Genomic DNA, 22427 nt, shown 5'->3' with positions numbered 1-22427 from the left:
GCCATTTTGTTTTCCCGCGTGCGTTGAACACTGTTGCCATAAGCAACAAACACAAAATTTTAAAAATATATATTAGACACATAAGGCTTTGATGTAATGTAACATTCGTTACCATGGAAGCAAAAAAGATCACAAAGCCAAAGACTTATCAGCAGCCCCTCGGATTACTGATCAAATTCTTTTGATCATGTATACATCTATTTTTATATAATATATTTATACATTGTGATATTCATTACCGTATAGGGTTTTTTCTGTATTTTTCTCCTCTATTTTTATGTAATGGTTTTAATTTTGATAATGAAATAAAGAATTAAGATTTTCTCTTTTTGTAGTATAGAGTTCTTTCTTGATATAGGTTTTGTGATGAGTTGGTGAAAAACACCCATCCTTATAATTTTTCTGACCGGTTTGTTGGTACATAGAGATGCAGTATACTGCATATCTATATCTCTATGTAGCTGAATAATCTGCTTCTGGTTTCTCTGCTTGCAATACAGATGACGATTACTAAATCCTTTTCTGCCCCTTTAATATAGGCTGTGGCTCAATAGTAGAGCCACTGCTTATGGCCAAAGAACTCACAAACTCATGAGTTCTAGTCCTGTCCCAGAAAACCAGAGAAGTTGTGGGTTTAATCTATGCACTGCATTGAAAGAAGGAGCCGGGACAAGCACAATGAACGGCAGAACAGTGGGAGTGAGCCCTCAAGTTGGGACAGTTCTGCTGAATGCGGCCGAGCATTATATCAGGCAGATTACATACTGAATTTACAAACAGCAGATTATTAGTTTAAATGTGTTAATCAGACTATTTTTATTTATATATATTGATTAGTGGACCCGGACTGTAAAAGTCCGGATCCGTGCAATTTCACAGACACCCAGGTGCTGGACACAGGTCCAGGATTTCCAGATGTTTTATCTGGATCCAGCACTTGAGAAATTTTAAAAAAATGAAGGAAGAGTAAAGAAATAATAATGACGCATGCGCTTCATACTTACCGAGGCTACGTCTCGGCTGTAAACTGCTCTTGCAGTCTCTCCCACTTCCTGGGCTGCTCATCATTGCTCATCCATATGCACTGCTTTCATTGCACACCGGTCATCCTGGCGCCTGTGATTGGTTGCAGTCAGACGCGCCCCCAGCCTGTGTGACAGCATCTGACTTCAACCTATCACCAGCCATGATAAAGCCCGACAGCTAGGGCTGGTATTCTCAGACTGGGGAGTCCTATGGTTAATAGGCCCCACAGCCTAAAAATAGCAACCTGTAGCTGCCCAAGATTGTCGCATCAATTAGATGCAACAAGCTTGGCTTTACCCGACTCTTCCCGATTGCCCTGATGCAGTGGCAGTTGGGGTAATGAGGGGTTAATGATAGTGCACAACTGTCATCAAGCCCAAAATTAGTGATGGTAAGGGGTCTATGAGACCCCCCATCACTAATCCCATAAGTAAAAAGAAATACACAAGCACAGAAAAAATCTTTTATTTGGAATAAAATACAAAAAGTTCCCTCTTTCACCACTTTATTAACCCCAAAAGACCCCTGCATGTCCAACATAATCTACACAAGGTCCTACGGCGATTCAGCTCTGCTACATATCTGAAGTCACAGAGTGCGATCATGGAACATATCCGCACACTGTAACTGCAGGCAGAGTATGAGCCGTGATCAGCTGTGACGTCACTCACTTATGTTAAAGTCACAGCAGAAAGGTTTCCATGGTCCTCCTTCCCTGAGTGACATCACCGCTGATCGTGGCTGGCCCGCACCCCCCTGCTGGCACTGTCACTGTTAAACTGCGGGTCCGTGTCACGCTCCCCGCCTGCCCTTTATAACAATGACAGTGCCTTTGTTTGGCTTGCAGGAATACTGTCTGGAGCAACTCTTTTTCCTCTTCAGATGGTGCTAGGTCCTCTGAGATCAGAAATTATATTACTTGCAGCACCACACGTGTGGTGTATTATGCCACATGTCCGTGCTCCCTGATGTATGTAGGTCTCATGTCTCGTGAGCTCCACATAAGAGTCAGGGAGCACGCGCAAGACATCGAGGCAGTCAAAACAATGGCAACACTTTACTCAAGACCCTACCCCAACATTTTATGGTACACCATGCTTGTGATTTGTCACCGTTACAGGTATGGCAAATTGATTTCAATTGTGGATCTAGGGCTGGTAATTTACAGAAAAATCTAGCCCAGTGCAAAGCATGGTGGATAAGCACCTTGGATTAAATCAGGGTATTAACTTTGTCCCATTTCTTTAGTGGCATTTCTCATCACTGTCGGCCCTTAGTAGTTTCTACAAATGTGTTTTTATTTTATCTGTTGCATGTGTACTATCCTCTTCTCCCTGAGTTGCCTGCAAACTCATACCTGGTATTAAATCTACTGTTTTTTTCCCGATTATATAGAGAACAATGGAAGAAATACTGTCCCTTCAAATGGAATTCATTCTCCTGTCAAGAGATGCTATGAGGGACCTTTTCAGCCTGGTTATACGTTTTCCCCCAAAAAGGACTATACCGCTTTAAATGAATCTAACATATGATGGAAAAGATAACATTAACAGATCCTTTATGAAATGGATACAGATGATTCCATGAATTTGCATTGAAGATCTGCTTGTATTTAAGCATTTATAGGGATGAATAATGAGCATTCCACTTGTCTGACTTGTTAATGATATCTCCATGGTTACCTGCTCCATCCTCTTCAGGACGCGTGCAGCGGCTGCGTCACCGCACTGCTGATGATTGTGCCATCATTGTGGCAGCGGAAGATACGCTGGAGCTGTGTGACATGTCCACGTTCCTGCGCTGTAGGGCCTGACGGCTAGCAGGCCGGCCCGCCCGCAATGTCATGGTTAGTGGCCAGCGCATGCATCACCTAAGGGGGTGACGAATGCGGAAGTCACTAATGGTGGGCATTTAAAAACTGGCACTGAGGAAGAGGGGATACAACTCTCCCTCCCTGAAGAAACCACATGTGAAATGCATTGTTTCCCTGGAAAAACGCACGTCGGGGGGCGTTGGGGGAATTTTTCTTTCTTGGGACGCTGATGTTTATTTTTATATTCTTGCACTAGGCACCTTATACTGGTATGTATAGAAGAATTATTATTGTGTATTAACCCCTGAAATAACAATTTTCTTGTATACATCCCTTATTTCTTTGAGATATATGTATCTTTGCCAGGGTTACTGACATGATGAGTTTTCTATTGAATCATTCCCATTTTGTGTGGCATATGGGTTGAATCATTACCCCTACATGAAATATGTCTGTGACACTTAATACTTAGATATTGGGGTACAGCCTTGATATCCATAAGATCTCTCAATGGAGTTTTTCTCATCTCATTTTTCCTGCTAATTGAATTTAGTGGTTTATTTATTCAATACTTGGTGTCATGTGAGTGCACCTTACCAACTTTCATAGACATGAGTGTCCCTTTACACATGTTTTTGTACCACATTAGCTTTTTTAACGTGTGTGCCACTACTTTTTGTATATGAATAAAACTATTTTGATAAACACATTTAAACTCCTATTCTCCTGTTTGTAAACTTAGATCATATGGTATGTGTATGCAGGGGAGTGACCATAGTCTGGCACCCATTTGTAAATATGATATATAGGGTTATAAGGAGTTCTGTTTATTTCAGGTCATATACTGACAATAAAGACTTACCTGCGCTTCATGCCATCAGCTGAAAAACAAACAACAGTTTAGAATTAGATTTCCTAAAGCATTTAATAAATATCACTCAGATTTGTTCTATGACTTATTATTCGGCAATATTCACACATTTTCTTTCTCATCTGCACAAAACCATATAATTTTCATTAGTATGCCAGGTCTGATTGTCACCTTTTTTTGATCTGTCTGTCCATTTTTACCATCAGCATATTATCCGTTTTTCTTGTATACATAAAAACTGTGATGGAAGTTTCCCCAAATTTTCCCAGTAGTCAGTCAATGGGTGAAATTGGTCCACTAGTCGCCCAGAGCTGACATGTTACCAGCTCCATAGACTATAAGGACCAGTGATAAATACTGACATCACCTGGTACAGAAACAAACATGATTGAGTCCGGACTTTACATCGTTATTGTACAGAGACCCCTTACACAGTGATCAGATCTAATCATTCAGATTACGGCTCTCTTTCCTGGAGTGCAGAGCATTCCCTCCGCAGCAGCCTATCACACAGCCTGTGAGTGGGGGGATCTGCTCTGTCTTCCCTCATCACCCCTGTCCAGCTGTGCGGGGCCTCAGTCCTCATGCTGTACAGAGCAGGGTGTAGGGGGGCGAAACTAAGTGAGGAGCATATATTTGTTTAGACTTAAGGGGGCTTTACACGCTACGATATCGGTAACGTTTTATCGACGGAGTCACGTTATTAGTGACGCGCATCCGGCGTCATTAACGATATCGCAGCGTGTAACACTTACCAGCGACCTTAAGCGACCTCAAAAATGGTGAAAATCATTCACCATGGAGAGGTCGTCCCAAAACCAAAAATCGGTAAGGGTTGTTTATCCATGTTATTCGTCGCTCATGCGGCAGCACACATCGCTATGTGTGACACCGCAGGAGCGAGGAACGTCTCCTTACCTGCCGCCGGCCGCAATGCGGAAGGAAGAAGGTGGGCGGGATGTTATGTCCCGCTCATCTCCGCCCCTCCACTTTGATTGGCCGGCCGCTTAGTGACGTCGCGGTGACGCCGAACGTCCCTCCCCCTTGAGGGAGGGATTGTTCGGCAGTCACAGCGACACCGCCGACCAGGTAAGTGCGTGTGACGTGACGCTGCCGTAGCGATAATGTGTGCTGCGGCAGCGATCACACGAAATCGCATGCACAACGGGGGCGGGTGCTTTTGCGTACGATATCGCTAGCAATTGCTAGCGATATCGTAGCGTGTAAAGCCCGTTTTAGTCTTTTTGAAGTGTCAGTAGTTGTAGTGGCGTTATTCTGAGTGAGGGACTGTGGCGCTATCACACGGTTTAGGAGTTGTGGGGGCCATCATACTGAGTGAGGGAGTGTGGCGCTATCACTCAGTTTAGGAGCTGTGGGGGCCTTCATACTGAGTAAGGGACAGTGGTGATTTCACACGGTTTAGGAGCTGTGGGAACCGTCATACTGAGCGAGGGACTGTGGCGCTATCACGCAGTTTAGGAACTGTGGGGACCACCATACTGACTTAGGGACTGTGACGCTATCACACGGGCACCATTGGATCTTTTGCTTTAGGACCCTGTTATTTCTAGGATACTGAGAACTAGAGGATTTTTTATGAAGACTTGTTAGATCAGTATTAGTACAAGGTATAAGACTATGTGCACACTGAGCATTTTTCATGGCGTTTTTGCGCGTTTTTCGGGTGCATTTTTGTGCGTTTTTGGGCTCAAAACTGCATGACTTTGCTTTCCCAGCAAAGTCTGAGTTTTCATTTTTGCTGTCTGCACACAACTTTTTTCTTTTTAGCTGCGTTTTTGAGCTAAAAAAAATGGACATGTCAATTCTTTCCTGCGTTTTACTGCATTTTTCACCTATGCAATGAATTGGAAAAACGCAGCAAAATGCAGTGATAAAAAACGCAGCCAAAAACGCACCGTTTTTGTGTGTTTTTTGCGGCAAAAAACACAGCGTCAAACAAACGATGTGTATGCACATAGCCTAATGGGATGAATTTGTGTTCTTCAATCTTTCTACTGTGTTTTTCCAAAAATAAGCCCTGCCCCAAAAATAAGCCGTAACAGGAATTTTCGGCCTTTTCAGAGCAAGGCTTAAATATAATAAGCCCTACCCCGAAAATAACTTTGAGATTTGGTTAATTTTTGTTTCCGCTCTAGTTAGTAATCTCTTTGTTTTAATCTGGATTGTATAGTACTGCATTGCTAGCCAAATAAATTGTCGTTAGTGCAGATTCTTTTTGCATGCGCTAATTCTCCAAATGGTATTGAAGCAATGGTGTGCTTTGGGTGACAACTGTCAGCCCGTGTGATGGTGTTTCCTGCCGATGGCTTCCTGTATATAGTTATATCAATCTTACTGTTAAATGGATCACTCAAAAGATCCAAAAAAGCGAACAAGATGGTTGGGAATGAGTACATTTTAATTTGAAAGTATTGCTATTGATATAGACAATAAGCTCTGGTACAGTCGCCTCATGTGCACGCCAGACAATCAAAATATCGGCTATGAAGCGACCATACCAGAGTATACAATCAATAAATGGATTATTGATAGAATAGATGTACCTCTCCTCCCACCATGCCACAAATAAAATCGCCAGCGATGGTGAAAATTTGGAGCCCATTGGGGCTCCAATAATCTGCCTATAAAATCTTCCATTGTATATAAAAAAAATTATATGAAAAAAATATTCCACGGCCGGACCCAAAAATTCATAAATTGCTGATGTCAAGTTGGATTATTTTGTGACAAAATGATGAATTGCCTCTAGGGCTAGTGTATGAGGAATATCAGAATATAAATCAACTATGTCACCAGACAAAAATTATATTCTCTGTGCCAGTTCAAAGTACTGAAATTCTCAAGTACATCAGTGCTGTCCCTCAAATCCCGAGGTGTTTTTAATCATAGGCTGCAACAAAGAATCAACCCAGGCACAGAGTCTCTCATTGAAAGACCCAATGCCTGAGATGATTGGTCGCAGTGGGGGAGGGGAGATTTCTTTATGGAGCTTCGGCACCCCATGGAGTACTGCCATGACTGGGTGCTCCACTAAAATATAATCACATTCCCTTTTATTAATTACTCCAGTAGACATTCCTACTGTAAGCAGTTCACAAAGTATTTCTCTAAATTCTGTTGTTGGATCTCGAGGTGATGAACAATAAATTTCTTCATTGTTTAGAATATTCAGAACAAGATTATTGTAGAATATTACATCTAGCACCGCCACTGATCCTCCTTTGTCTGAATTTCGGATAATTATGGGTTTATTTTTGTGCAGTTCACAAATGGCTATAGATTCTTTTTTAGAAAGATTATTTTTTCCCCAGGGCCTAAGGATAAAAAAAAGTGCCTACTGCGCAGTTTTCGTATTCTTTTTTGGAAAAATTGAATGAAATCCTTTCCAAATGTTCAATTCAATTGATGAACCTCATAATATCTCATGCAACCGATCATCTCAGGCATTGGGTCTCTTAGGCCAAGGCCACACGGGGTTATGTGCGATCCTCGCATGCCACTCGGCACACGCTCGCAGCACAGTGGGAGCCGAGTGTCATGCGAGTGTCATGCGACTGTGGTCCGATTGTGTGATCAGACCACAGTTGCGGAGGGGAGGGCCGATGCTGCAGCGGGGAGGGCCAGCGCTGTGGAGTAGAGGGAGGGATTTATCGCCCTATCTCCTCCGTTACTGGCTATTGCGATCCTCGCCTTGCTCTCGCATTACACCGGTGGAACGCGAGAGCAGTGCAATGTTTTTCTCGCTCCATAGACTTGAATGGGTGCGAGTGGAAAAGGATCGCATTCTACCCGCAGCATGCTGCGACTGTTTTCTCATTCCAATTAGGGCTGAGAAAAAAATCGCTCATGGGTGCTGCCCCATAGACTAATATTGGTCCGAGTGGAATGCGATTTTTTAACCGCACCGTTTTTCTCGCCATGTGTCCTAGGCCTCAATGAGAGACTCAGTGCCTGGGTTGATTCTTTGTTGCAGCCTATGATTAAAAACATACCTGGGTATTTAAGGGACAGCACTGATGTACTTGAGAATTTCAGTACTTTGAACTGGCATAGCGAATATAATTTTTTGTCTTGTTACATAGTTGATTAATATTCTGATATTCCTCATACACTAGCCCTAGAGGCAATTTATGTTGTCACAAAATATCCCAATTTGACATTAGGTATTTGTGAGTTTTTAGGCCTGGCAGAGGAATATCTTTTATTGCATAATTTTTTTATGTACAATGGAAGATTTTATAGGTAGATTCTTGGAGCCCCAATGGGCTCCAAATTTTTACAATCGCTGGCAATTTTATTTGTGATTTGGCGGGAGGAGAGGCAGGGGCGGAACAATCGCGGTCGCAGGGGTCACCATTGCAACTGGGCCCGGGGGTTCAGGGGGCCCGAGGACCTTAGCCAGTAGCGAATCGACAATGGCTGCAGGCCACGGGACCACTGTGGAGCCTGTGACTCTGGAAGGCCCGGTGCTAGCGCTTTCATCGGGCCCGCCAACGGACCCGCCGCCGAGGATCACACTTTCAATTGTATTGACATCACAGATGCCGATACAATTGAAAGTAATGATGAGAGACGGAGCGGCGCGCTCCCTCTGTCATCATTCTTCCACTGTGTCTGTCTTCGCTCTGCCTCTGACAGCTCAGCGGAGTGTGATGACATCACCACTGTGCGCTGTGCAGAGCGGCAAAACGTTGGACACACTGAGGAGACTGGACAGCAGGGGAACAAGGAGAAGTGAGTATATGTATTTAATCACGGTGACCAGAGGGCTATGGGGGTCCATTAAACAATATGGGAGCTGTATACTACATGAAGGTACGTAATACTATATGGGGAGTGTATTATAATGTATGGAGGACTATGGGGAGTGTATTATAATGTATGGAGGATTATGGGGAGAGTATTATAATATATGGAGAGCTATGCGGAGTGTATTATAATGTATGGGGAGTGTATTATAATGTATGGAAAACTATGGGAAGTGTATTATAATATATGGAGAACTTTGGGGAGTGTATTATAATATATGGAGGACTATGAGCAGTGCATTGTAATGTATGGAGGACTATGGGGAGCGTATTATAATGTGTGGAGAACTATGAGTAGTGTATTATAATTTATGGAGAACTATGGGGAGTGTATTATAATGTATGGAGAACTATGAGGAGTGTATTATAATGTATGCAGGACTATGGGGAGTGTATTATCATGTATGGAGGACTATGGGGAGTGTATTATAATGTATGGAGAACTATGAGCAGTGTATTATAATATATGGAGGACTATGAGGAGTGTATTATAATAGATGGAGAACTATGGGGAGTGTATTATAATATATGGAGGACTATGAGCAGTGCATTGTAATGTATAGAGGGCTATGGGGAGCGTGTTATAATGTATGGAGGACTATGGGCAGTGTATTATAATGTATGGAGAACTATGAGGAGTATATTATAATGTATGGAGAACTATGGGGAGTGTATTATAATGTATGGAGAACTATTGGGAGTGTATTATAAAATATGGAGAATTATGGGCAGTGTATTATAATATATGGAGGACTATGAGCAGTGCATTGTAATGTATGGAGGGCTATGGGGAGCGTGTTAAAATCTATGGAGGACTATAGGCAGTGTATTATAATGTATGGAGAATTATGAGGAGTATATGATAATGTATGGAGAACTATGGGGAGTGTATTATTATGTATGGAGGACTATGGGGAGTGTATTATAATGTATGTAGAACTATGGGGGGTGTATTATTATGTATGGAGGACTATGGGGAGTGTATTATAATGTATAGAGGACTATGGGGAGTGTATTATAATATATGGAGGACTATGAGCAGTGCATTGTAATGTATGGAGGGCTATGGGGAGTATATTATAATGTATGGAGAACTATGAGGAGTATATTATAATGTATGGAGAACTATGAGGAGTGTATTATTATGTACGGAGGACTATGGGGAGTGTATTATAATGTATGTAGAACTATGGGGAGTGTATTATTATGTATGGAGAACTATGAGGAGTATATTATAATGTATGGAGAACTATGAGGAGTATATTATAATGTATGGAGAACTATGAGGAGTGTATTATTATGTATGGAGGACTATGGGGAGTGTATTATAATGTATGGAGAACTATGGGGAGTGTATTATGATATATGGAGGGCTATGAGATGCATTATAATATTGGATATTATATCATCGGGATATCGGAGTATGGGAGAGCCAAGTGTCAAAGTAATTATCTTGTAGCTCGAGGGGGTGCACAGGTCCAAACTTTGTACCGGGGCCCATTGAACTCTAGTTACACCACTTAGGAGAGGTACATCTATTCTATCAAAAATCCATTTCTTGATTGTATACTCTGGTGTGGTCACATCATAGATGATATTTCCATTGTCTGGTATGCAGATTAGGAGACCGTACTGGAGTTTATTGGCTATACTAATAGCAATACTTTCAATTTAAAATGGACTCAGTCCCAACCATTTTGTTCGATTCCTTTTTTGGATCTTTTTTTGATGAGTGATCCTTTTAACAGGTATTGTTAGCACACACGGCGAGTAATATGGAGAGAGGGGAATGCGATAAATTGCATTCCACTCCGACAAATGTTATTATATGGGGCAGCACCCATGAGCGATTTTTTTTCTTAGCCCTAATCAAATCGAGAAAACAATCGCAGCATGCTGCAGCTGCATGCGATCCTGTTTCACAAACACCCATTCACGTCTATGGGGGCGAGAGAAACATCGCATTGTACCAGCATTACAGCAGAGTGCAATGCGATTCTTGCATCAGCCGGCAATGGAGGAAATAGGGAGATAAACCCCTCCATCCTCTCTGCAGCACTGTCTCTCCTCTCCGTAGCTGTGATCTAATCGCAGGATCGGACCACAGTCGCATGACACTCGGTTCCGCTGAGCTGCGAGAGTGAATTGAGTGTCATGTGAGGAAACGCACTTATCCCCATGTGGCCTCAGCCTAAGGCTTCTTTCACACGTCAGTATTTTGCATCAGTGTTTCATCAGTATTTAGATGCCAAAACCAGGAATGTCCAAAACACAGAACAGGTGTCAGTATTTCAATTATAGTTCTTCTCTGTAAGTGCCACTCCTGGTTTTGGCATCCATATACTGATAACACACTGACGAAACAATGATGCAAAATACTGACGTGTGAAAGAGGCCTAAGAGTGATATAACTACATATAGGAAGCCATCGGCAGGAAACACCATCCTAGGGGCTGCCAGTTGTCACCCATTGCTTCAATACCATTTGGAGAATTGGTGCGTGCAAAAAGAATCTGCACTAATGACAATTTATTTGGCGAGCAATGCAGTACTATACAATCCAGATTACAACAAAGAGGATATGGTAAGAGATTACTAACTAGAGCAGAAACAAAAATTAACCAAATCTCTAGAAGTCAATTGTTCCAAAAAACAGCAATAAAAGTAAAAATAGATATGGTTCTTCTGGGATAAATTCTGACAATAAAATACATTTTGTAACAAGTCAGTTCAATCAAATAAAAGATATAGTGGCAAAATATCTACCAGTTGTATACCAGGATGAAATCTTAGCAAAAATACCAAACCAGGGGGTAATTTTATTCCCAAAAGAGCTAAATCCTTGGGAGACCTTTTGTCTCCCAGTTTATATTGTAATACACCAGCATAAAATCTGTGTATACCTAACTGGTTTTTATAAATGCGGATTAAATCAATGTGCTTTATGTCAATTTGCATACAAAACGCAATGCTTTGGACAAGGCGATTCATGGGAATTCAAAATCAAAAGTTTTATTAATTGTGAAAATACATATGTCATCTATATAATTATGTACCTGTTGTAATCGTCTATATGTAGGATGCACGATCAGACGGCTTAAAATTAGAATAGCTGAACACATTGCTAACATTAGAAAAAATAAACTCACTAATACATCTGGTGCGGCTAAACATTTAGTAGAAAAACATGCAGGTAGCCTGGAGACTTCTGCGTTTTTTAGTGCAATTAAAATAAAAGAAACGCATAGGGGAGGAAATTGGAGGAAGGTTCTGTGACGATGTGTCCCTCCCCAACCCCCGGCCTGTATTCATGTACTCTATGCCATATAGGGTCATGTAGGTTGCTTAGCTGTCTTTGTTCTTCTCAGCTGGGGGTGACTCCAATAGACAGGCCTGTGGTAAACAATGGAGCCATGAGCTTCTGGAGACTTCTCCATACATAGCCACTACTCAAAAGTGGGTGTGAACCCTTCCCATCCAGGGGGTGGATCCAAGGGGCGGTGGGAGATTTAGCCCCAAGTTTTGAGTTAGTTGATGCTTTGCTGGCTGAAGGACGAGGATCTGTACTGAGGGCAGATCCTGGTGGGTATGGACTATGGGACATTGAAGATCAGCTGCTACGTGGGATTGTATTGTCCCAGTCACACTACCGGATTTAAGGAACTCATAAAAGGACTGTTGTTGCATTTTCCTTGGCGTCGGATTGCTGGGAGGCGCCCCCGAATCTGTTTTCTTTGTGTGGACTCATTGTGGACTCTAAAGAACCATTTGGATATTGGATGATTTATGCTCCCTGCCTCAATAAAATTTGTTTGATTGTTCATCGGCCTGGTGTCCCTGCCTGCTATGTCGCATACCCCGTCACAAACTGGTTGGCAGTGGAGGGATCAGAGCAGAAGGAATGGGGGACAACGGCCCATCAACATCTGAAACCAGAACCTCAGAGTACAAGAATTGGACTGTGGGAAGCCTACAAACAAAGGCCCGTGAATTAGGAGTCGGCTACAAAGGACTCTCCAACTAACCTCTAGATTGCTGGGGCATGTCTTACATCGGCAACCATTGGTGTTAGGGTTGTAGGACGGATCATTTGGGAGACTAAGGAAAACAAGCCCTACACTTAATTTGATGAACAGAATTTGGAGAAAGATCAAGCAGATGAGGGGGGTTATGGCAATAACCGAATACACTCCGGTTTGGGAAAATGGTAATTTTTCAGAGATACATAAAAGAAGCAAAATTAAGGAATGGGCACGTAAAGGCATATGGTATATGTGGCAAATTCTAGACCAGGGACGTTTGAAACTGTTTACACAACTACAAGATGAATTTGGGGTATCTCCGTCCGGATGGTACCACTATAAATGGATGGCACATGCAATAACGGCTCAAGGGATTAAGCAATCACTGCTGGTTCAGGCAGATCTAATACTGAAATATGTGTGTAGTGGTGGGCCCACAAGAGGAATCATATCAACCATATATAGGAATCTATTGCATTCATATTTGCTTAACCACCCAGTAAGAACTAGAACTAAATGGGAGGGAGAGATAGACGGGATCACTGATGAGGTGTGGGAAAGTGTCCTGGAATACATACCAAAATTATCAATGAGTGAACCGGCAAGATTGTCCCATCTCTATGTGGTGCATAGAGCATATAGATTCCCGCTGGTTATGTGTAAAATGGGACTGAGGAATAATTCTGAATGTCCTAGGTGCAGTGGAGACGATGCCGGCATCTTCCATATGATGTGGATGTGCCCCAGGTTGACGTCTTTCTGGATAGCTGTGCTTAATAAAATAGAAGGGGCTTATAGATGTGAACTTCCCAGACAACCCTCGGGACTACAGAACAGAAGGACTTGGGTATTCTCATTACAAATAAGCTGAGCAGCAGCACTCAATGTCAGGCAGCAGCTGCAAAAGCAAACAAGATTCTAGGGTGTATAAAAAGAGAGATTAGATCCCGTGATCCCAACGTATTGTTACCCCTCTATAAATCACTTGTAAGGCCACATCTGGAATATGGGATTCAGTTTTGGGCTCCACATTTTAAAAAGGACATTCAGAAGTTAGAGTCAGTTCAAAGGCGGGCAACTAGACTACTACAAGGAATGGAAGGCCTCCCATATGATGACAGGTTGAAAAAGTTAGATATGTTTAGCTTAGAAAAAAGACGTCTCAGAGGAGATCTCATTTATATGTATAAATACATGTGTGGTCAATATAAAGGACTGGCACATGACTTATTTCTTCCGAAGGCAATACTAAGGACCAGGGGGCATTCACTGCGAGTGGAAGAAAAGCGATTCCGGCAGCTAAATAGGAAAGGGTTCTTTACAGTTAGAGCAGTCAGACTGTGGAATGCCCTACCACAAGAGGAAGTAATGGCAGACACTATAACAGCTTTCAAAAAAGGGCTGGATGATTTCCTCAGTACACAAAACATTGTTGGTTATAAATGACTTTGTGACCAAATGTAGAACTGGTGGAGGAAGGTTGAACTAGATGGACCTAGGTCTTTTTTCAACCTTAGTAACTATGTAACTATGTAACCCTTGGTATGTCTTCTAGGATATGTGGAGGAAATCAGAGTAGACAACATTTTTAAAACAGTAATAGCCAGATTGCGGTATGCGGCAAGGAAATTAATTGCCAAACACTGGATGCAGGAGGACCCACCGACTAGAGGGGAATTTATTGTATATGTTAACTATATAGCTCGGATGGAGAGAAGCAAATATGGGAAAAGGAAACAACTTTCACTCTAATAGGTTGTGGAATCCGTGGTTGCAGTATGGATAAATAATAGGGCTGGGGGATGACGGTTTCTGAGCATGGATATTTGGTTCTATACATTCCAATGTATGTCACTGAAAGGTACAAAAGAGAGATCTTTTGTATAGATGCGGGTAATGTGTACGCTGAGGGGGAAGGGGATGTTGGGGAGGGAAAGTTTGTAGTTATGTTTATAACTGCTGGAAAAATGACATTGGCTTTGCATACTTAATGAAGAATAAAAAATATTTGATTAAAAAAAAACCAAAGGACTCTCCAAGGAGAAACTAATTGAGGCTTTGGAAGACGCTAGCCTGCAAGATGGCATTTAAGAAGTATTTCCACAGCAAGGGGAGTAAAGAGGGGAGCTGGAGGTAAATACCCAAAAAAGTCAGTGGTTTTTTTGGTAGGAGGAGGAGATGGCACTGCTTGGAGATAAGGTCACCATTGAATATAAGATGGATGCCATTCACAGAGCTCAAGAGAGGACATTGCTGGAGAGGAGACTTGCTGTGGAAGAAGCTAGAACCTCCAGACAGACTGGACCCACAGCACCCACATGAGGAAACTCCCCAGAGTGTCCTGCAAGGACTTTAAACCATTTAATGAGGCTGTAGGCGACATGAGGGCTTCTTCCAGGACTTCGAGCATCAATGCCGATTAATGTAAGTCCTGGAAAGGGAGCGAGTCAGACACCTGGTTGGGCTCTTAGAGGGTGGAGCTGCTGAAGCTTATAGAACTCGCTCGCCCCTCTCCAGTCCATCCTTAACTCTGCTGCCCAACTGATCCACCTCTCTCCTCAATACCACCCCGCTTCTCCCCTCTGCATGTCCCTCCACTGGCTCCCAATCTTCCACCGTATCCAATTCAAACTACTAACACTGACCTACAAAGCTGTGCATAATCTCTCTCCTCCGTATATCTCCGAACTAATGTCACACTACACTCCAACACGTCACCTCCGGTCCTCCCAAGATCTCCTCTCCTCCTCTCTCATTCGCTCCTCACGCAACCGACTCCAAGACTTCTCCCGAGCATCCCCAGTCTCCTGGAACTCACTGCCTCAACACGTCAGACTATCCCCTACCCTTGCAAACTTCACACGGAACCTGAAAACCCACCTGTTCAGAAATGCCTACAATCTACAATGAACTCACTGCCGCCCGACCACCGTGCGGAGCTGCCGCCCGACCACTGTGCGGAGCTGCCGCCCGACCACCGTGCGGAGCTGCCGCCCGACCACCGTGCGGAGCTGCCGCCCGACCACCGTGTGGAGCTTCCGCCCAATCTACACCCCACCTATTGTCTCCTCCCCATAATCCTATAGAATGTAAGCCCGCAAGGGTAGGGCCCTCTTCCCTCTGTACTAGTCTGTCTACTGTAACTTGTTTATGTATTTTGTATGTAACCCCCTTCTCATGTACAGCAGCATGGAACTAATTGTGCTCTATAAATAAATAATAATAATAACTATAGACCCTCGGTGGAACTGCGATTATGCAACTATTAAAGAAACCATATTGGAACATTATGCCATGACCCCAAATACATAAAGGGCTCAGTTCCATACTTTAGCCTGTGATGTGGAAGGGTCTTTCAATATGTATGCCCACAGACTCAAACAAGTATGCCATCGCTGGCTGGAGGGAGAGGGGGCCTTAACTTGGGAGACCTTCTTCCAGGTCATCCTAAAAGAACAGATCTATGCCAAGTGCCCTACTGAGATCCGGGAATGGGTGCGTGAGAGGAGACCAGAGACAGTGGGACAAGCTGCTTCTCTAGCTGATGAGGTTCTCACTATCAAGCCTCAGTGAAAGAATCTCCTAGTGGAGGGAGAAAAAATGACCAGCACCCCAACACCAGAGGTTCCTTGTCCTTCAGTACCCAATCTTCCTCGACCTCCTAGGTCACCACTTCATGTGGATACCCGTGTGAATGTGTCTCCAGTTGCTCCTACCACATTCTCTGGAATGCGACGAGGAAAGAAAGTATAAGAGCGAAGATGTTATATTTGTGGGCATCCCGGGCATCTGCAGGCCACATGCCCATCTATCCAGTGGAGTCATCCTCCAAATCGACAACCACCTCCAGCACCTGCACATCCATATCAATCACCAAGTTCTCCTACCTACTTCTCTAGAATGCAAACTGGAATGAGTGAGACGCAGCGCAGATGTTATCGATGTGAGCAGCCTGGCCATCTACAAGACACTTGCCCGGCTGGTCACCTGAGGAATGACCCTGTACCAAATCGACCTGTTAACTATCTACAGCCAAGTACAATGAGGGAAGAGGTGTCACCCCTTCAAGTTGACTTGCCTAATGACTCAGACACTCATGTTCGACCACTAGGTGTTTATGCGGTGCGAGCCAAAGCCCCGACTTCTTCTTATCATCCAAGAAAGCACTTACAGGAGGTTGTACTGGATGGAAAGAAAGTTCTTGGTTTTTGTGACTCTGGGGCATTTGTCACAATAGCTGATCCCCTAGTGGTTCGGCCAGAGGCAATACAGCCAGTACCAGGGTTTACCATTGAATGGGCAGGAGGACAAAGGATAAATATCCCAAAAGCAAGTGTAGAACTGGACTTTGGCTTTGGGGTCAAGCAATGTGTGGTTGGGGTGATGAGTGGCCTGCCTGCAGATATTCTCCTAGGCAATGATGTGGTAGATCTACAATGCCGATTTGTGGGTGCAGGAATCAGAGTTTAAGTCAAGGAGGATACAAACTGGGGCCCGACCCTTCAACTCTACACCTACACCATACACTAAAGAAGATGGAGCCAACATAAAATGCCGATGGATTGTCCAGACAGGAGGATCCCTGAGTCATGTCAGCCATGTTTACATGTACTTGACATGCGACCTGTTGAGGTCACTAGTCCATACACAAATTGAGGGGTGAAGGGGTTGTGATTATGTGTCCCTCCCCAACCCCCGGCCTGTGTGCATGTACTCTATGCCATATAGGGTCATGTAGGTTGCTTGGCTGTCTTTGTTCTTCTCAGCTGGGGGTGACTCCAATAGACAGGCCTGTGGGAAACAATGGAGCCATGAGCTTCTGGAGACTTCTCCATACATAGCCACTACTCAAAAATGGGTGTGAACCCTTCCCATCCAGGGAGTGGATCTAAGGGGAGGTGGGAGATTCTCAGCCATTGAGTTAGTTGATGCTTTTCTGGCTGAAGGATGAGGATCTGTGCTGAGGGCAGATCCTGGCGCCCGGGTATGGACTATGGGACATTGAAGATCAGCTGCTATGTGGGATTGTGTTGACCCAGTCACATTGCCGGATTTAAGGAACTCATATAAAGACTGTTGTTGTATTCTCCTTGGCGTCGGATTGCTGAGTAGCGCCCCCGGATCTGTTTTCTTTGTGTGGACTCATTGTGGACTCTAAAGAACCATTTGGATATTGGACGTTTCATGCTCCCTGCCTCAATAAAATTTGTCGGATTGTTCATCGGCCTGGTGTCCCTGCCTACTCTGTCGCATACCCCGTCACAGGTTCTTCTCAAAAATGAAGCTTAATAGATCATGCGAGTAAACACTAGATCTCCCCTTGGTCTGAATTATCGAGAGATTTGTATGTATACATATATATATATATATATATATATTAGTTCTGATACACTTGTTGTTCAGCTTATGTCTTTCTTCACCTGTTCCTGATTGGCGAATTGTGGGATATGACCCAATTGAGGGGAGAGGTAAATGTTTTCAAGTGTTTGTGCCGTAGAGTTTGGATATGTTACGATTAAAGGCCCCGTCACACACAAAGATAATCTTTGGCAGATCTGTGGTTGCAGTGAAATCATGGACATATTGTTCCATTTGTACACAGCCACAAACCTGGCACTATTTGTCCACAATTTCACTGCAACCACAGATCTGCCGCAGATTTATCTGTGTGTGACAAGGCCTTAAGGCTTTACCCCGAAACGCGTCAACATGCTTTCCTACTCCCTGATATTTTATTATAAAATGGATACATAAAGAAGAAAGGAAGTTTTATCAAATAGGATTTCAGCCATACAGTTTATTTTCTTGCAGTTCTATGCTACCTGAAAATAAGCCCTAGTTGTGGTTCAATAATGAAGTGTCCATGCAGCTAAAAAAATTAAAGAATACTGCAGGACACTTCATTATAGAAAGCAGACACTCCCAAAAGAGAGACGAAAGACGACAGAAGACCTCGCGATTATACTCACCAGACGAGTGGGTCACCTGCAGTGATCACATACCCATACACATCAGATCGCACACCCATACACATCAGATTGCACACCCATACACATCAGATCACACACCCATACACATCAGATTGCACACCCATACACATCAGATTGCACACCCATACACATCAGATCAGACACCCATACACATCAGATCAGACACCCATACACATCAGATCGCACACCCATACACATCAGATCGGACACCCATACACATCAGATCGCACACCCACACAGATCAGATCGCACACCCACACACATCAGATAGTTCACACACACATCAGATCGCACACAAACACACAATCAAACATCAGATTGCTCACAGAATCGCACATTAGATCACACAAACACACTCACCACATCCAGTGATACCAATTTCTTCTGGCTGGCAGAGAATCCTGGGATGCAGTGTGGTGGAACGCATAGGACCTGCGGTGGAACGCATCGATGCGTTCCCCCCGCCCCGGATCCTCCATGTGTTCCACTGCATTGCGTCCCATCTTCCCCTGTTGGCTGGAAGCAATCGGTATTGCCGGATGTGCTGGGTGTGTGTGCGATCTCATGTGTGATGGTGTGAGCGATCTGATGTGTGATTGTGTGAGCGTTCTGAGGTGTGATTGTGTGATCGATCTGATGTGTGAGTGTGTGTGTGCAATCTGATGTGTGATTGTGTGTGCAATCTGATGTGTGATTGTGTGTGCAATCTGATGTGTGATTGTGTGTGCAATCTGATGTGTGATTGTGTGTGCAATCTGATGTGTGATTGTGTGAGCGTTCTGAGGTGTGATTGTGTGATCGATCTGATGTGTGAGTGTGTGTGTGCAATCTAATGTGTGATTGTGTGTGCAATCTGATGTGTGATTGTGTGTGCAATCTGATGTGTGATTGTGTGAGCGTTCTGAGGTGTGATTGTGTGATCGATCTGATGTGTGATTGTGTGTGCAATCTGATGTGTGATTGTGTGTGCAATCTGATGTGTGATTGTGTGTGCAATCTGATGTGTGATTGTGTGTGTGCAATCTGATGTGTGATTGTGTGTGTGCAATCTGATGTGTGATTGTGTGTGTGCAATCTGATGCATGTGAGTGTGTCGGCCAGAAGCAGGGGAGGCAGTGTGGAGCATACCTGAAGGGAGCACTCGCCAAAAGATCGCAGGATGATTAGACGTCTTCTAAGTATGAGTCTCCTGGGAAGGAGGGTCTGTTTTTGGCGGGCTAAACTTACCCCCAACCATGTTTCTCCAAGAATAAGACCTACCTGAAAATAAGCCCTAGTGCTTTTTTTTGGGGGGGGAGGGGGAGTATAAGACAGTATCTTATTTTTGGAAAAACATGGCATGTATTTTTCACAATATTCTGGTCTATGAATTAATACTGTATATAACTGAGAATGTCAATACTTACATCGCATGTTGCTATCTGCTGGCTGTAATAGGAAAACAGACAAGTGTAAAGTCTATGAAACATTTCATCTTATTACATTGTACATCACACATCATAGCCTGTCATTACACTGGACAATGAGATAGACTTATTATACTAGGGCACTGCATGGGCAGAGAGCCAGTCTGTGCCCCATGACGCATTCATATACTACATAATCAGCGTCTGGCATCTGCAGACAACTCAGGGCGGCATCTCACTTTGTTTTCTATTTTTAGCAAATTTGAGGCAGATTGGTCCAATTTGTGGGCTGCAAATTAACATTTGCTTGTGTGTTCTGTTATTTTGGCGACGATCTCAAGAACGGTTGGTCTTAGAGAACTGAAACCCAGTCTAAAAGCTTCCAAAGTGCCAGATTTAAGCCTAAGCATGAAAATCAGTACGAGTGGAGTGCGATAAAAAATCGCATTCCACTCGGACCAATATTAGCCTATGTGAAACATTCTCCTTCATGTGAGTGGTAAATTTGTCAATATGATTTGCGTTTATTCATGAAAATATTAAAAATTTCTCAAAAAATATAGAAATTTAACAATTTTCAACCTTTTTAATTGTTATGCCCTTAGAATAGATAGTTATATCACACAAATTAGTTAAAAAAAAATAACATTTCCCAGATATCTACTTTATCTGTATCATTTTTCAAAATTCCAAAAATGAATTGTTTAGGGGGCACAGTTTACTAAATGGGGTCAGTTGTGAGGGGGTTTCTCTATTTTGGTCAATAACTCTGCAAATGTGACATGGCGCCTGCAATCTATTTCAGCCAAGGTTGTGTTCCCATATTGAAATGTCGCTCCTTCCCTTCCGAGCCCGGCCATATGTAAAAATAGAACTTTCTGACTCCCTGTGGGGTATCGACGCTCTCAGAAGATAGTAGGTAACAAAGTTAGTGCTCGAGTTTTTCATGTTACCTCTTGCAAAAGTGAAAAAATTGGGGCTAAAACAATATTTTTGTGAAAAAATTGTAATATTTCTATATGACAACCTAATAATGTTGTCAAATTCTATGTAGTCTCTGTGGGTTAAAAATCCTCAGTTGAAACCCCTTGATAAAATCTTTGAAGGGTGTAGTTTCTGCGCTCGACGAGACCCGGCTATACTGATTAGCGGTAATGTCAGTAACGTCAGTATTCGTTAGACTGTCTGAGTGATGCTGTGTTCTGTGTGACCCGGCGATTCTGATGAATATTGACGTCACTGGGGTCACCGAACATCATAATCGCTAGGTCTCACTGAACGAAGCAGGAGGTGGGAGTGGCTGCTGCTCCAAGTCTATGCAGCCTTGTTCTGAGCCTCCATAGGCTTTGATCTACGTAATCAAGGAACGTCGTGGGAACCACTGGAGTACACCGGACCTGGGAACTTTGCTTTCTAATAAAATGGTGAACAACGGACAGTCACTTTTTTATTTTGTTCTTTTTATGTTTTTCAGGTTTCCATTTATGGGCTATGTTAGATTCCCTGGACTACTTCGGACCTACATGTCAGTTTTTCTTTTAATCAATTGGTGAACTAGGGGAGTGTTGTTTAAAATAAAATATTTTTGTGTGTGTGTGTTTTTTTCTTTTTATTTATTGGGTTAGTAATGGGGGTGTCTGATATATACCTCTCCATTACAAGCCCCTGGGCTTTATGCCAACTGACACTACACAGAAGACATCAAGCCCAAAAAAAAATTACCCCAATTGCCAATGCTCCAGGGCAATCAGGAAGAGCTGGGTGCACTGCCAGTGCAGAATTGGTGCATATAATGTCATGCATCACTTCTGGGGTGGCTGCGGGCTGCTATTTTTCAACAGTGAAGGGCAGAATAACCATGAAGCATCCCAGCCTGATAAATTGCAATTTTATGCCAAAAATCTCAAGTTTTAAAATAGTACAGTTTGGAATTTTTAGTGCAGTACATCTTTTGTAATACATGCCATTTTGAGTTGAGCTGGCTTTTTTTTTCTTCATTGAATTGGTCAGTGGCTGACCCCCACCTTGCTGTGCATCTCAGTTTGGTTTGTTTTTCCACCTGTCTTGATTTTGGCAATTAGTGGCTGTTCACATTCAGCCATCAAGCCCTGTCCACAGGCTATTTATTTCATGCAGCATTTGCTGGGACCTGTCCCGCCCACATCCATTATTCAATCATGGGTACAGGATTGAAAAGCACCAGGTAAGTGCTGCTATGAACAGTTCTACTCTTTCATATGTGAGGCCGTATGGCACATTTTAAATATAAAATATTTTAGAGTAGGACTGCCCCATAGAGATTTGCCATGACGTGGTGGGGTAGCTCAAGAAATTGCAATTTTTTGCCAAAAATCTCAAATTTTAAAATAGTACAGTTTGGAATTTTTAGTGTAGTGCACATTTTGTAATTCATGCCATTTTAAGTTGAGCTGGCTTTCTTGTAATATCAGCTCCTGGCTGTCTGCTTTAC

At 43.1% G+C, this 22427-nt stretch overlaps 1 long non-coding RNA gene across 1 annotated transcript in view; it reads right to left on the bottom strand.

The window, feature by feature from the left end:
* Window positions 1-19979, bottom strand: part of LOC142292288 (uncharacterized) — a 48823-nt gene extending 28844 nt beyond the window's left edge. Inside the window, exons 1-2 of the long non-coding RNA XR_012750594.1 lie at window positions 19958-19979; window positions 3702-3720 (exon numbers count right to left, since the gene is read on the bottom strand). This is a non-coding gene — a long non-coding RNA (uncharacterized LOC142292288). The remainder of the gene's footprint in view (window positions 1-3701; window positions 3721-19957) is intronic.
* Window positions 19980-22427: the final 2448 nt, after the last annotated feature.

This window comes from Anomaloglossus baeobatrachus, chromosome 1, assembly GCF_048569485.1.
Source record: "Anomaloglossus baeobatrachus isolate aAnoBae1 chromosome 1, aAnoBae1.hap1, whole genome shotgun sequence".
Taxonomy (NCBI): Eukaryota; Metazoa; Chordata; class Amphibia; order Anura; family Aromobatidae; genus Anomaloglossus; species Anomaloglossus baeobatrachus.
Note: the sequence above shows the minus strand (reverse complement) of the source record. Positions and strands in the feature narration are given on the sequence as shown.